Raw genomic sequence first — 17,894 nt, forward strand, 5'->3', positions numbered from 1 at the left:
AAAAAAGGATAACAGATCAACAGATGGTGTCCAAGAGGGATTAATCCCGGGAATGCAAGGCTAATGCAACATTAAAAAATTAATCATTATAATTTCCCACCAATAGACCAAGGAAGAAAAACATGACTGCCTCAATAGATAAGGAAAAAACATTAGACAGAACACAGCATGCATTCATGATAAAAATTCTCAACAATCTAGGAAGAGGAGGGAAATTACTCAGACTGATAAAGAGCATTTGAAAGATCCTACAGCGAATATACTTAATGATGAAAACCTGAATGTTTCCCACTCACAAGATCAGAACAAGGCAAAAGATCAGCTCTCATTCAGATTATATAAATTAACATAGAAATCAATTCTATTTCTATATACTAATAATATACTAGTATTAATTGTATATAGAATCAATTCTATTTTTATATACACTTAAACATTGAAACTAAAAAATGATACAATTTACAATAGCTTCCAAAAAATTAAATACTTGGGTATAAGTCTTTTAATATGTGCAAGATCTGCATGCAGAAAACTACAAAACGCTGATGATAGAAATCAAAGCTGAGCAAATTGAGAGATATTCCATGTTCACAGAATTTACTTAAAGACTCAATATTGTTAAGCTGTTAATTCTCAGTAGGGCTTTCTGGGTAAAGATGAAAGTTCATGATCTCTTTTGCTGACTTGGCACAGGGGCTAAATTCAAAATAAAATGCTTCTCTGCAGACACAACCCAATTCCACGTAGGAAAAAGTACATATGACTGATTCTTCAGAGGTGGTGCAGGGCCTGGACTTTTTCAGAAACAAAAAGTCTATCTCAGGTGAGTGTGGATCATCAAGAACACAAAAGCTTCAAAATGAAGAGAAAAAAAAAAAAGAGAGAGAGCCTATTTGAAAAGAAGAGGGAGCAGAAAAAGAAAAAAAGGAAGATGACTTCAGAAATTACTTCTCAAGAAGAAGGAACTACTATGCAGTGGATATCATCTGTGAAAGCAAAAACTGAAGATAAAAAAGCTAAAAGAGAAAATAAACTAACTTCAGGAAAATTGGAGCACCTTAGAAAGGAAAAAATAAACTTCTTCAGGAATAAACACAAAGTTCATGTTCAAGGAACTGATCTTCCAGACCCAATTGCTACATTTCAGCAACCTGACCAAGAATATAAATCAATTCTCAATTGCTTTGGATCATTCTAAATGGAGGCTTCCAGATGCCTACGCCAATACAAATTCAAACCATTCCAGTTATGTTGTATGGTCAGGGACTCCTGGCTTCTGCTCCTACTGATCTGTAAAGACTTTAGCTTTTAGCATTCCTATTTTAATGCAGCTGACACAACCCACAAATAAAGGCTTCAGAGCTGTGATTTTATCACCAACATGAGAACTTGTCAGCCAGATTTACCGAAAGCTAGTAAAAATATCTGAGGGAACAGGATTCAGGATATACATGATCCACAAAGCAGCAGTGGCAAACAAAAAATTTGGACCTAAATCATCTGAGAAGTCTGATATTCTTGTGACTACTCCAAAGTGACTAATCTACTCATTAAAGCAAGATCCTCCAGGAAAAGATCTAACAAGTGTTGAGTGGCTGGTAGTAGACGAATAAGACAAACCCTTTGAAGATGGCAAAACTGGATTCAGAGACCAGACGGCTTTCATTTACTGGCCTACACATCTCACAGAGTCAGAACAGCTACTTTCGCATATGATGTTGCATATGATGTTGAACCGTGGTCCAAACTCAACCTGGACAGTGTCATTACTGTATTCAATGGAGCAAGGAATTCTGCAGGAGAAACTGTAGAAGAACAAGTCCTTGTTGGGTCTGAGATTTGAAAACTTCTGACCATGAGAGAACTTATTAAAAAGTGTTTTAATCCACCTGTCCTTGTTTTTGTTCAGTTCACTGAAAGGGCTAAAGAATTTTTTCATGAATTCATATATGAAGGTATTAATGTGGATGTTACTCATGCAGACAGAATACAGCAACAGAGAGATAATACAGTCCACAGCTTAAGCGCAAGAAAAAATGGGTTCTGATTTGTACAGCCTTGTTAGCAAGAGGGATTAATTTTAAAGGTGTGAACTTGATGATCCATTTTCCAACCAGCTCAGTGGAATATATCCACTGGATAGGTCGAACTGGAAGAGCAGGGCATAAAAGAAAAGCGGTTAACTTTTTCACTGAGGATGATAAACCCTTATTAAGAAGTGTTGCCAGTATCACACAGGAAGCTGGATGCCCTGTACCTGAACACATAAAAGGTTTCAAAAAACCACTAAGTAAACAAAAGAAAAAGATGATTAAGAAACCATTGGAAAGAGAGGGTATTAATACCACTCTAAAGTATTCTTAGAAAAAGCTGAAGATAAACAGAAAAAGGTCACTAGTCAATCAGAAGGTCACAAATAAGAAGGAAGCCGCTCTTGAAGAAAGAAGTTAAAACCGGACTATTGAGAAGACTAGCCAAGAGATATGCTTTTGCTCAAAAACTGATAAACGTTTTATCCTGATAAGGAAGACTGTTCCTACTACTTGATATACCTATGACTTCATTCTCTCACAGCCTATCTTTTCTGAAGCTTTAGGCCCTTCATCTATTCAGTAGCCAGATCCCTGCCAAAGGTAAAGGAGTTATGATTATATAGTGATGGAAAATATTCTCTGCTACTAGCAGATTTTTCTCAGTTGCGGGTTTTGTACAGTGAAATAAAAACATTAACTTTATACATATCAAGGAAAAAAAAGATGTCAATTCTCTCCAAATGCTTTACAGATTCAATGCAATTCCAAACAAAATCCCAGCAGGATTTTTTTTTTTTTATAGAAATTGACAAGCTGATGCTAAAATTTATAAATGGAGAGGCAGAGGAACTAAAATAGCCAAGGAACAAGGTTGGAGATTTCACATGACCTGATTTCCAAATTAACTACAAAGCTATAATAATAAATTCAGTTTGGTATTGGGAAAGGATAGGCAGACAGAACAATGGACCAAGAACAGAATGGGTGGCCTCAAAATAGACTCACACTTCATGGTCAATTGATTTTTGATAAAAATGCAAAGGTAATTAATTCAAGGTAGAAAGGATAGTTTGTTCAACACATGATCCTGGCATAATTAAGATCTTCTTATGCAAAAAAAAGTCTTGATCCATACCTCACATTAAATATAAAAATCAAACGCAAACTGAATTATAGACCCACATGTAAAATTTAAAACCATAACATTACTGAACATAGGAAAAAAATCACTGTGACTTTGGGTTGTGCAAAGATTTCTTATATACATTAACAAAAGCATAGGCCATAAAGAAAAATTTGATGTTCATCTTCATCAGAATTAAGAATTTCTGTCCTTTAAAAGGTAATGTTAAGAGAATTAAAAGACAAGCAACAGACATGGAAAAAATATTTGAAAATCACATATCTGATAAAGGACATGTGCAGAATATATTAAAAAATTCACAAAACTCAATATGAAAAGAAAAATCTCAATTTAAAAATGGGGTCTTCCAGGAAGACGGTGGAGTGGAGCAGCTTGAATTCATTCCTGTTTCATGGAACAAGGCAGGGGATGGAGAGAGAATGCCAAGGACTGCAGTCCCGGGGTGTGAGTAACCAAAGAGGGTCTCCAGGGTTTTTCAGGGAGGAGAGGGGCAGAGGGGTCAGGACGGGGAGAGCGGGGGTGGGGGTGGGGTGCAGGGCTGACTGTGATCCCCACCGGTGGCAGGCTGTGGTGAGGTGCGGTGCGGATGGGGGGAAACCTCCAAGCAGCTTCACAGCTGACTGCACCCATAGGGAGCCCAGAGGCGGGCCCGGCTGTTTACCATGAGGGTGGTGCCCCTGGGCACCAGGAGCAGCTGCCCTACTGGGTGCTGGCAATGGCCATCCTGGCAAGCACAGTGTGTGGTGTATCTGCGGGGCACTGCAGGAAAGCTGATACCCTGGGTACAGGTCGGTTCCCCCACGCGGCCACTGAGGGCCAGGAACTGCACCCCCACCATGTACAAGCTCTTCCAGCCACCGCTGTAGTTCAGGAGGTGCAGGCCTAAAGGACGAGGCACCTCAGGAGCACCGACTGCTGGTAAGAAGCCGTAAGTGCAGGTTGGCTGGCTGCTGTAGTGGGGAGGGGGGAGTTTGAGGAAGGGGGCCTCAGAATCACCACCTACTGGTGAGAAAGGGTAAGAAACATACTAGATACAATATAAATAAACTAGAGACACACGGTAGCAGATCCAAGAAGCAGAAGGAAGAAAAAGGGAGCTAGAATATTGAACAATTGAACAAGAGCACTCAAAAGAACACATGGCAAGAAAGATGGAAAAAATGGAACTGGATCTTAGGGAAAGGATAGAGAACAAGAGGTGTACAGCATAATGTTCTCAAGGTCCTGTCTTAAAGCTGCATAATATTCCATCGTATTGTATATGCCACAGTTTGTTTAGCCACTCGTCTGTTGATGGACATTTTGGCTGTTTTCATCTCTTGGCAATTGTAGATAATGCTGCTATAAACATTGGTGTGCAAGTGTCCATTTGTGTCTTTGCCCTTAAGTCCTCTGAGTAGATACCTAGCAGTGGTATTGCTGGGTCATATGGCAATTCTATATTCAGCTTTTTGAGGAACCGCCAAACTGCCTTCCACAACGGTTGCACCATTTGACATTTCCACCAACAGTGAAACAAGAGGTGTACAAATGTAAGAATCAGGTGTCTCAGAAGGAGAAGAGAAAGGGGCTAGCAAAGTTAGTTGAAGATAAAATCAAGAAAAACTTGCCAACTGTTATAAAAGACATGAATATGCAAATCAAAGAGGCCCAATGAACTTCAAATAGAATAAATCCAAATGACCTACTCTAAGGCACATACTAATCAAACTGTCAAATATTAAAAAGAAACAGAAATCCCTGAATGGAGCACAAGAAAAGCGATCTACTACATACAAGGAAAAACATGTAAGATTGAATTTGGACTACTCAACAGGTACCATGGAAGCAAGAAGGCAGTGGTATACTTAATATCTGGAACGAGAAAGGCTTCCAGTCAAGAATTCTTTATCTAGCCAAGCTGTCCTATAATTGAGGGAGAGATTAAAATCTTCAAAGTCAAACAAAAATTGGGAGAACCAGTCAACAAGAGACCTGCCCTACAAGAAATACTAAAGGGAGCCCTGCCAGCTAAAAAAAAAAAATAGATGGGAGAGGAAGGTTTGATGAAGGGCACAGAATTGCAGAATACTAATAACGATAACTTAAAGGATAAAAAGAGAGAGTATGTGAACATATCTGACAAAAATTAAAGGATAAGATGGTAGATTCAAGAAGTACTTTTACAGTAATTACTTTGAATGTTAAGAGACTAAACTCACCAATTAAAGGATACAGATAGGCAAAATGGATTAGCAGATATAATCCATCTATATGCTATTTACAGGAGACTCATCTTAGACCCAAGGACATAACTAGATTGAAAGTTAAAGGATCGGAAAGAATCTTCTATACAAGCTATAACCAAAAGAAAGCAGGAGTAGCTATACTAATATCAAATAAAATAGATGTTAAATGTAAGGATGTCATAAGAGATAAAAAAAGGATACTACATATTAATAAAAGGGACAATTCACCAAGAGGAAGTAAGAATCATAACTGTCTACACTCCCAATCAAGGAGCTCCAAAGTACATGAGACAAACTTTGGCAAAACTGAAGGGAGCTATGGACGTTTCAACAATGACAGTGGGAGACTTCAATACACCACTCTTCTCTTCAGACAGAACAACCAGACAGAGGAACTACAAGGAAATTGAGAACCTAAACACTGGGATAAGCGAATTAAATCTAATAGACATTTATAGATCATTACACCCCAAAACACTAGGATATAAATTCTTCTCTAGCACACATGGAACGTTCTCTAGGACAGATCATATGCTGGGACACAAACTGAGACTTTATCATTTTAATAAGATTGCCAATATCCAAAGCACTGTCTCTGACCATAATGGAATGAAGATGGAAATTAATAATCACCAAACAGAGCTTTCACAAATATATGGACATTAAAACACATTCTTAAATAATCAGTGGGTCAAAGAAGAAATGGCTAGAGAAATTGGTAAATATCTGGAGACAAATGATAATGACAATACGACATATCAAAACTTATGGAAGGCAGAAAAGGCAGTGCTGAGGGGGAAATTTATTGCACTAAGTGCTCATATTAAAAAACAAGAATGAGCAAAATTTGAGGACTTAACTGCTCACCTGGAGAATTTAGAGAAAGAACACTAAATTAATCCCAAAGCAAATAAAAGAAGAGAAATAAAGATTAAAGCAGAAATAAACAGGAGGACAATAAAACAATAGAAAAAATAAACAAAACAAAAAGTTGGTTCTTTGAGAAAATCAATAAAATTGATGGAACCATGGCTAGACTAACAAAGAAAAAAGGATGTAAATAAAATCGGAAATGAGAGAGAGGTTGTTACTACAGAACCAACAAACTAGACAACTTAGATGAAATGGGCAAATTCCTAGAAACATATGAACTACCTATACTGACTCGAGAATAAATAGAAGATCTCAACAAACCAAATACAAGTAAAGAGATTCAATCAGTCATCAAGAAATCTTTGCACAGGGAAAGCCCAGGTCCAGATGGCTTCACAGGGGAATTTTAGCAAACATTCCAAAAATCACTAACGCCAATCCCTCTCAAACTCTTCCCAAAACTGAGGGAAAAAGAACACTACCTAACTCATTTTATGAAGCTAACATCACTCTAACACCAGAGCCAGATAAAGATGTTACAATAAAGGAAAACTACAGACCAGTCCCCCTAATGAATATAGATGCAAAAGTACTAGAAAATCAAATCCAACAGCATATCGAAAAAATTATACATCACAACCAAATGGGGTTTATACCAGGAAAGCAAGGGTCATTCAACAAAAGAAAATCAATCAATGTAATACAACATATTAACAAATCAAAAGGGAAAAATCAGATGATCAAATTAATTGATGCTGAAAAAGCATTCAACAAAACTCAAAATTCAGCATTCATTCCTGATAAAAACACTTCAAAAGGTATGAATTAAAGGAAACTTTCTCAGTATCATAAAGGGCATATAGGAAAAATCCATAGCCAGCATCATATTTAATGGTGAGAGATTGAAAGCATTCCCTCTAAGATCAGGAATGAGACAAGGATGCCCTTTGTCACCACTATTATTCAATATTGACTAGAAGTCCTGCTGGAGTGATTAGACAGGAGAAAGAAATAAGAGGCATCTAAATGACAAAGGAAGAAACAAAACTTTCATTATTTGCAGATGACATGATCCTATCCTTAGAAAACCCTGAGAAATCTATGACAGAGCTAATTGAGCTAATAAAAAATTCATCAAAGTGGTGGGATATGAGATAAATAAACAAAAATCAGTACTGTTTCTATACACAATCAATGATCTATCTGAGGTAACAATTAAGGAAAAAAAATCCATTCAAAATAGGGACCAAAAGAATCACATATCTAGGAATAAGCCTAACCAGGGATGGCAAGGACCTGTACACAAAAAATTACAAAATATTGCTAAAAGAAACAAAAAATGACCCACACATAGATGAAAAGACAGTCCATGCTCATGGATATGAAGGTTGAATGTCGTTAAGATGTCACTTCTACCCTAACTGATCTATAGTACAATGTAATACAATCAAAATCCCAACAACTTACCTTGAAAACTTGGAAAAGCTAGTTATCAAATTTATTTGGAAGGAAGAGACCCCAAATAGCTAAAGATTTCCTAAAAGAGAAGCTAAGTCAGAGGACTATCACTTCCTAACTTTAAAACTTACTATAAAGCCGTAGTGGTCAGGTACTGGCACAAAGATAGAAGTATCAACCAATGGAACAAAATCCAGAGTGTAGAGATAGACAACCAAATCCATGGACAACTTACCTTCGATAAGATCCCCAAATCCACTGAAGTGGGACAGAACAGTCTTTTCAATAAATAGGCATGGGAGAATTGGATCTCAATAGCCAAAATAATGAAAGAGGAGCCCTATCTTACACCCTATATAAAAATAAATTCAAAATGGATTAAATACTTAAATTTAAGAGCCAGTACCATAAAATTTCTAGAAGAAAATGCAGGCAAACATCTTCAAGATCTAGTAAGAGGAGGTAGTTTCTTAAATGTTACACCTAAAGCACGACCAGCAAAAGAAAAAATAGACCAATGGGGACTCCTTAAGATCAAGAGTTTCTGTACTTGGAAGATTTTGTCTAAAAGGTGAAGAGACAGCCAACTCAATAGGAGAAAATATTTGGAAACCATGTATCAGATAAAGGCTTGATATCCTGTGCACAGAAAGAAATTATACAACTCAACAACAAAAGAACAAATAACCCAATTTGAAATGGGCAGAAGATATGAGTAGACACCTTTCTGAAGGGCAAACACAGAAAAAAGCACATGAAGAGGTATCCTCCTCCTAATCTATAGTGATCTTTGGGCAATGCCCATTCTGATTTTTTCATGTTAAGAAGGGGTGTCAATACTAAAAGATAGGGAGATGTAATTAATTGATAATCTTGGACAGGCTGACTCCTTTGGGTTTCAGGATTTATCTGACCTAGGAACCCTCCAGGAATTATAAGTTCCAGGAAGGCAAACCTAGTGCCTGAAAACTTTATAAAGTCTCATTTCAAGACCTAGGTTATACCCCTTCTCAGTATGAAAGAGCCAGAACGGGCATACCCCAAGGATCCTTACAAGGATTAAGGAAGAGGGATTAAATGAGGAGAAGGAGGTATAACAGAGAAAATAGGATTTAACAAACAAGTATGACTGCTGAATTACTATATTACTATTCCTTCTAGCCTCCAGGGTTTTGGAGCAGCTAAAAGGAAAAATCAGAGATGGTAGAATCGTAGCCCATGACAAACTCTGGGATTTGTTCTGTAATTACTTGTTGAAATATGTTTTGAAAATTATTGATTTGTTCTTTCTTTGCTTTGTATATATGTTACAGCTTCCAACAAAAAATTTCAAATAAAGGTGAATGCTTTTGGTTAAAAACCAAAAAAAAAAAAAAAAGGCAGAAGATTTGAAGGATCTTTCACCAAAAAAGATAAACAGATGGTATATAATAAGTACATGAAAAGATGTCAAAATGTCCCCTCCCCTTGAATCACAACAGGCCTTTGGGACTGTCTCAACCAACCGAGTGTGGCAAAAATGATCTATGTGATATACAAGACTAGGCTATAAAAATCCATGCATTTCTGCCTTGTTCTCATGGAACACTAACTCTGAGAACCCAGCCACTATGATGTGTAAAAGCCCAAGCAACCTATGGAGAGAACAGAAACTAAGGTCCATAGTGAAAGCCCTGGCTGAGCTTACAATCTAAATCCAGCACTAAGGAGCCAGCCATATGAGTGACCTTGAAAGTGAATCCTCCTGCCTCCAGCTGAGGTGCCCCAAGTGTTACACATGGAAAAGAGACAAACCATCCCAGCTGATCCTTGCCAAATTGCTGATCTGTAAGCAAAATAAGCCACTAAGTTTTGGGATAGTGTGCCAGTTGAAAGGATGTATGTACCCTAGAAAAACCATGTTTTAAGCCTAATTCCATTTTGTAAAGGCAGCTGTTTCTTCTAACCCCTATTGAGCATTGTATGTTTGAAACTGTAATTAGATCATCTTCCTGGAGATGTGATTTAATCAAGAGTGGTTGTTAAGCTGCATTAAATGGAGGCGTGTCTCCACCCATTCGGGTGGGTCTTATTAATTTACTGGAATCCTATAAAAGTGAAAGCATTTTAGAGAAGGTGGGAAATTCAGAGAGCAGAACAACATAGCCATGAGAAGCAGAGTCCATCAGGCAGCGACCTTTGGAAATAAAGAAGGAAAACACCTCCCGGGGAGCTTCAGGAAGGCAAGCCAGGAAAGAAAGCTAGCAGATGATGCCATGTTTGCCACATGCCTTTCCAGATGAGAGAGAAACCCCGACCCTGTTCACCACGTGCCTTCTCACTTGAGAGAGAAACCTTGAACTTCATCGGCCTTCTTGAACCAAGGTATGTTTCCCTGGATACCTTAGATTGGACATTTCTATAGACTTGTTTTAATTGGGACATTTTCTCAGCTTTAGAACTGTAAACTAACAACTCATTAAATTTCCCCTTTAAAAGCCAATCCATTTCTGGTATATTGCACTCTGGCAGCTAGCAAACTAGAACAGGCAGCTTTTTACTCAGCAATCGATAACTTAATCAAACCTAATAAGAAAGACAACAGAAGAGATGGAGAAGAAAACTGAACAGGCATTTAATGAATGAGGAGAACCTAATAGTTGATAAACACATGAAAAGATGCTCAAGCACATTAATAAGGAGGAAATTAAAATTAAAACTACAATATGATACTACTATATACCCCAAAGTATGGTTAATATTAAAAAATCTGGCAATGCAAGTTACATGCACTCAATCACTTCAGAGATTCCACTGCTAAGCCTATTCCCTATACAGATATGAGCTCACGTGCACCAGGTAACAGGAACGTGTAAGAATGTCCATATTAAAATTCCTCATTGTAGATAAAACCTAGAAACAACCCAAAAGTCCATCAACAGTATAACAGATAAATAAACCTGCTACATTCATAGTATGGAATAATATACATCAATGAAAATGAAGTACAGATAAACACAACTTCAATGAAATATTTAAACATAGTACTAAGCAAAAGAATATATTTTCTACAATAAATTTTTAAAAAATAGGCAAAAAGAATTGTTTTATTTTGCGTTTCATACATGAATAATAAAATTAGTAGGAAATGCAAGGAAGTTTACCATAAAAACCTGATTAGTGGTTTTTATGCGCCCAGGGACAGAGAGTGCTGTGCTGAGTGAAGGCATGCAGGAGACTTCCAGGGTGTTGGCAATGCTCTTTTCTTAACTTGGAGGGCAGTTACATGGTGTCCAGTCTACAAATTTCATCCAGTACACTTTGTTTTTATATACTTCTCTGTATTCTTTGTCATGAGAAAAAAAGTTTTAAAATGTTGGAAATTCACAATGTATTTAATAAAATAAAGGTTCTGGAGAAGAAATTAGCATTTAGCAACTAAGGAAGTGACCAAGGAACCTTTCATTTTATGTAAGACCCATAAACCTGGGGAAGAGAAGTTAGCAAGAATTGATCTATAAATATCACAAAACCAAATCCCTCTGACAATAACTGGGGATATTTTACACAGAAATACCAATTTAACGTACTCCTTACCTATAAACTAGAAAGTAGACATTTTTATTTAGGTTTTTGAGACATAAACAGAGGAAATTAGGAGCACATGCATTTTACAGTTTTAACAAAATTTTCCAATGATCAGAGGGGTCCATACAAATGCGCAGAAAAGGAAGCTTATGGGTATGGACAAAATATTTGGATTCAGGAAGCACTTCTGAAATGAAGGAGCAATGACCTCCAAATATCTGCTCCCCTACAAAAGCAATGAGAACATTGGCAGAACTTGTCAAATTCAACTTTTTCAGAACTCCAAGAATTAACCAAAGGCTTATGACAGTCCAAGGAAAATTTATTCAAGAAGAACAGTACAAATTCAAAGCTTTGTGGTATTTTAATTTGTCATATTCCCATCCTCTTCTTCTAAGCTACATGGTGGCTTTGAAAACTAGCTGTGTAATAGCTACTGGAGGGGGCATAATTTGGAGCTCCTATAAAATAGCACCCCTAGAGAACTGTCACTATTTGACTGATTCCCAGCAGCTCCATGGGAAATTCTCACTCACAGGGGTGATCATCGTGTGATCTGACTCAGGGTTTCCTCAATGAGGAAAGCCCTATCCCTAGCACCTTTGTCAGAAACATTCAGCAATGTTTAACCTCACAACTGCTTGAGGAGGCAATACCATATGGAGTGAACAAGCGGTTGACCAAAAATTTCAAAGACAACTCTGGAGAATAAAATGTCCAAAGGGCTTTGAAAAGCTCAGAAATATTCTTGGGGATCAAGAAGGCCATGAGCATGTGCAGGGCTAAGCAAGTGACCCAAGAAAGACCTGAAAAGAGGCTTATCTCTCACCTGTGGCTGATCATGAGCCACAGCATAAGCAGGAATGATGACTGAGGCAGGGTTATAAACTATGGAACACTGAAGGTACACCCCAACAAACACACAGAGCCCCTTGGAAAAACTCAGAAGACTTACAGATTTAAGGTATCTACGGAAAGCTCAATCAAATCATTAGCTGAATACTAGTAACACTGAGCAGAGACTTTAGTGGCTGCACAAGACAAAAAATACATACATATAGTCTTTACAAAATTAATTGTAATCATTAAACACATTAATCAAACAGCAAAATTAACAAACTTGGGGAAGAGGGGATATCCAATTTCCAGAGTTGCCACATTATATTATTTTACATGTCTAGTTAACAACAAAAAATTATGAGACATGCAAAGAAACAGGAAAGTATAGCCTACGTATACGAATAAAAGTAATTAAAAGATACCATCCATGAGGAAGCCGAGATATTGGACTTCTTTAATAAATAATTTTTTTTCCTTAAGTATTTATTTATTTATTATTTTTTTACTAATTAAAAAAATTAACTAACACAACATTTAGAAATCATTCCATTCTACATATGCAATCAGTAATTCTTAATATCATCACATAGATGCATGATCATCATTTCTTAGTACATTTGCATCGATTTAGAAAAAGAAATAGCAAGACAACAGAAAAAGAAATAAAATGATAATATAGAGAAAAACATAAAAATAAAAAATACAAAAAATATATATTAAAAAACAGAACAAACAAACAAACAAAAAAAACTATAGCTCAGATGCAGCTTCATTCAGTGTTTTAACATAATTACATTGCAATTAGGTAGTATTGTGCTGTCCATTTTTGAGTTTTTGTATCCAGTCCTGTTGCACAGTCTGTATCCCTTCAGCTCCAATTACCCATTATCTTACCCTATTTCTAACTCCTGATGGTCTCTGTTACCTATGACATATTCCAAGTTTATTCTCTAATGTCGGTTCACATCAGTGGGACCATACAGTATTTATCCTTTAGTTTTTGGCTAGTTTCACTAAGCATAATGTTCTCTAGGTTCATCCATGTTATTACATGCTTCATAAGTTTATTCTGTCTTAAAGCTACATAATATTCCATCGTATGTATATACCACAGTTTGTTTAGCCACGCGTCTGTTGATGGACATTTTGGCTGTTTCCATCTCTTTGCAATTGTAAATAATGCTGCTATAAACATTGGTGTGTAAACGTCCGTTTGTGTCTTTGCCCTTACGTCCTTTGAGTAGATACCTAGCAATGGTATTGCTGGGTCATATGGCAATTCTATATTCAGTTTTTTGAGGAACCGCCAAACTGCCTTTCACAGTGGTTGCACCATTTGACATTCCCACCAACACTGGATAAGTGTGCCTCTTTCTCCGCATCCTCTCCAGCACTTGTCATTTTCTGTTTTGTTGATAATGGCCATTCTGGTGGGTGTGAGATGATATCTCATTGTGGTTTTGATTTGCATTTCTCTAATGGCCAGGGACATTGAGCATCTCTTCATGTGCCTTTTGGCCATTTGTATTTCCTCTTCTGGTGGGTGTCTGTTCAAGTCTTTTTCCCATTTTGCAATTGGGTTGGCTGTCTTTTTGTTGTTGAGTTGAACAATCTCTTTATAAATTCTGGATACTAGACCTTTATCTGATATGTCGTTTCCAAATATTGTCTCCCATTGTGTAGACTGTCTTTCTACTTTCTTGATGAAGTTCTTTGATGCACAAAAGTGTTTAATTTTGAGGAGCTCCCATTTCTTTCTTTCTTTCTTCAGTGCTCTTGCTTTAGGTTTAAGGTCCATAAAACCGCCTCCACTTGTAAGTTTCATAAGATATCTCCCTACATTTTCCTCTAACTGTTTTGTGGTCTTAGACCTAATGTTTAGATCTTTGATCCATTTTGAGTTAACTTTTGTATAGGGTGTGAGATACGGGTCCTCTTTCATTCTTTTGCATATGGATATCCAGTTCTCTAGGCACCATTTATTGAAGAGACTGTTCTGTCCCAGATGAGTTGGCTTGATTGCCTTATCAAAGATCAAATGTCCATAGATGAGAGGGTCTATATCTGAGCATTCTATTCAATTCCATTGGTCCATATATCTATCTTTATGCCAATACCATGCTGTTTTGACCACTGTGGCTTCATAATATGCCTTAAAGTCCGGCAGCGTGAGACCTCCAGCTTTGTTTTTTTTCCTCAAGATACTTTTAGCAATTCGGGGCACCCTGCCCTTCCAGATAACTTTGCTTATTGGTTTTTCTATTTCTGAAAAATAAGCTGTTGGGATTTTGATTGGTATTACATTGAATCTGTAAATCAATTTAGGTAGGATTGACATCTTAACTATATTTAGTCTTCCAATCCGTGAACACGGTATGCCCTTCCATCTATTTAGGTCTTCTGTGATTTCTTTTAACAGTTTTTTGTAGTTTTCTTTGCATAGGTTTTTTGTCATTTTAGTTAAATTTATTCCTAGGTATTTTATTCTTTTAGTTGCAATTGTAAATGGAATTCGTTTCTTGATTTCCCCCTCCCCTTGTTCATTGCTCGTGTATAGAAATGCTACAGATTTTTGAATGTTGATCTTGTAACCTGCTACTTTGCTGTACTCATTTATTAGCTCTAGTAGTTTTGTTGTGGATTTTTCCCGGTTTTCGACGTATAGTATCATATCGTCTGCAAATAGTGATGGTTTTACTTCTTCCTTTCCAATTTTGATGCCTTGTATTTCTTTTTCTTGTCTAATTGCTCTGGCTAGAACCGGCAAGACAATATTGAATAATAGTGGTGATAATGGGCATCCTTGTCTTGTTCCTGATCTTAGGGGGAAAGTTTTCAATTTTTCCCCATTGAGGATGATATTAGCTGTGGGTTTTTCATATATTTCCTCTATCATTTTAAGGAAGTTCTCTTGTATTCCTATCCTTTGAAGTGTTTTCAACAGGAAAGGATGTTGAATCTTGTCAAATGCCTTCTCTGCATCAATTGAGATGATCATGCGATTTTTCTGCTTTGATTTGTTGATATGGTGTATTACATTAATTGATTTTCTTATGTTGAACCATTCTTGCATACCTGGGATGAATCCTACTTGGTCATGATGTATAATTCTTTTAATGTGTTGCTGGATTCGATTTGCTAGAATTTTATTGAGGATTTTTGCATCTATATTCATTAGAGAGATTGGTCTGTAGTTTTCTTTTTTTGTAATATATTTGCCTGGTTTTGGTATGAGGGTGATGTTGGCTTTATAGAATGAATTAGGTAGCTTTCCCTCCACTTCAATTTTTTTGAAGAGTTTGAGCAGAGTTGGTACTAATTCTTTCTGGAATATTTGGTAGAATTCACATGTGAAGCCGTCTGGTCCTGGACTTTTCTTTTTAGGAAGCTTTTGAATGACTGCTTCGATTTCTTTACTTGTGATTGGTTTGTTGAGGTCATCTATGTCTTCTTGAGTCAAAGTTGGTTGTTCATGCCTTTCTAGGAACTTGTCCATTTCATCTACATTGTTGTATTTATTAGCGTAAAGTTGTTCATAGTATCCTGTTATTATCTCCTTTATTTCTGTGAGGTCAGTGCTTATGTCTCCTCTTCCATTTCTGATCTTATTTATTTGCACCCCTCTCTTCTTCTTTTTGTCAATCTTGCTAAGGGCCCATCAATCTTATTGATTTTCTCATAGAACCAACTTCTGGTCTTATTGATTTTCTCTATTGTTTTCATGTTCTCAGTTTCATTTATTTCTGCTCTAATCTTTGTTATTTCTTTCCTTTTGCTTGCTTTGGGTTAGTTTGCTATTCTTTCTCTAGTTCTTCCAAGTGGACAGTTAATTCCTGAATTTTTGCCTTTTCTTCTTTTCTGATATAGGCATTTAGAGCAATAAATTTCCCTCTTAGCACTGCCTTTGCTGCGTCCCATAAGTTTTGATATGTTGTGTTTTCATTTTCATTCGCCTCGAGGTATTTGCTAATTTCTCTTGCAATTTCTTCTTTGACCCAGTCGTTGTTTAGGAGTGTGTTGTTGAGCCTCGACGTATCTGTGAATTTTCTGGCACTCTGCCTATTATTGATTTCCAACTTCATTCCTTTATGATCCGAGAAAGTGTTGTGTATGATTTCAATCTTTTTAAATTTGTTGAGACTTGCTTTGTGACCCAGCATATGGTCTATCTTTGAGAATGATCCATGAGCACTTGAGAAAAAGGTGTATCCTGCTGTTGTGGGACGTAATGTCCTATAAATGTCTGTTAAGTCTAGCTCATTTATTGTAATATTCTAATTCTCTGCTTCTTTATTGATTCTCTGTCTAGATGTTATGTCCATTGATGAGAGTGGCGAATTGAAGTCTCCAACTATTATGGTAGATGTGTCTATTTCCCTTTTCAGTGATTGCAGTGTATTCCTCACGTATTTTGGGGCATTCTGATTCGGTGCGTAAATATTTATGATTGTTATGTCTTCTTGTTTAATTGTTCCTTTTATTAGTAGATAGTATCCTTCTTTGTCTCTTTTAACTGTTTTACATTCGAAGTCTAATTTGTTGGATATTAGTATAGCTACTCCTGCTCTTTTCTGGTTGTTATTTGCATGAAATATCTTTTTCCAACCTTCCACTTTCAACCTATGTTTATCTTTGGGTCTAAGATGTGTTCCTGTAGACAGCATATAGAAGGATCCTGTTTTTTAATCCATTTTGCCAGTCTATGTGTTTTGATTGGGGAATTCAGTCCATTAACATTTAGTGTTATTACTGTTTGGGTAGTACTTTCCTCTAACATTTTGCCTTTTGTATTGTATATATCATATCTGATTTTCCTTCTTTCTACACTCTTCTCCATACCTCTCTCTTCTGTCTTTTCATATCTGACTCTAGTGCTCCCTTTAGTATTTCTTGCAGAGCTGGTCTCTTGATCACAAATTCTCTCAGTGACTTTTTTCTGAAAATGTTTTAATTTCTCCCTCATTTTTGAAGGACAATTTTGCTGGATATAGGAGTCTTGGTTGGCAGTTTTTCTCTTTTAGTAACTTAAATATATCGTCCCACTGTCTTCTAGCTTCCATGGTTTCTGCTGAGAAATCTACACATAGTCTTATTGGGTTTCCCTTGTATGTGATGGATTGTTTTTCTCTTGCTGCTTTCAAGATCCTCTCTTTCTCTTTGACCTCTGACATTCTAACTAGTAAGTGTCTTGGAGAACGCCTATTTGGATATTCTCTTTGGGGTGTGCTGCACTTCTTGAATCTGTAATTTTAGGTCTTTCATAAGAGTTGGGAAATTTTCAGTCATAATTTCTTCCATTAGTTTTTCTCCTCCTTTTCCCTTCTCTTCTCCTTCTGGGACACCGACAATACGTATATTTGTGCGCTTCATATTATCATTCAGTTCCCTGAGCCCCTGCTCAAATTTTTTCATTCTTTTCCCTACAGTTTCTGTTTCTTTTTGGATTTCAGATGTTCCACCCTCCAGTTCACTAATTCTAGCCCCTGTCTCTTTAAATCTACCATTGTAGGTTTCCATTGTTTTTTTCATCTCTTCTATTGTGTCTTTCATTCCCATAAATTCTGTGATTTGTTTTTTCAGACTTTCCATTTCTTCTTTTTGTTGATCCCATGCCTTCTTCATGTCCTCCCTCAATTTATTGATTTGGTTTTTGAAGAGGTTTTACATTTCTGTTCGTATATTCAGAGTTAGTTGTCTCAGCTCCTGTATCTCATTTGAACTATTGGTTTGTTCCTTTGACTGGGCCATATC

General features: G+C 36.8%; 1 protein-coding gene and 1 pseudogene across 3 annotated transcripts in view; one reads left to right on the forward strand and one right to left on the reverse strand.

The window, feature by feature from the left end:
- MCM9 (minichromosome maintenance 9 homologous recombination repair factor) overlaps positions 1-17,894 on the reverse strand; it is a 97,143-nt gene that overhangs the window by 23,208 nt on the left and 56,041 nt on the right. The window lies entirely within an intron of this gene.
- On the forward strand, positions 657-2,470 carry LOC143685132 (putative ATP-dependent RNA helicase DDX52 pseudogene; annotated as a pseudogene).

The sequence above is a fragment of the Tamandua tetradactyla genome, chromosome 5, assembly GCF_023851605.1.
Source record: "Tamandua tetradactyla isolate mTamTet1 chromosome 5, mTamTet1.pri, whole genome shotgun sequence".
NCBI classification, from domain to species: Eukaryota; Metazoa; Chordata; class Mammalia; order Pilosa; family Myrmecophagidae; genus Tamandua; species Tamandua tetradactyla.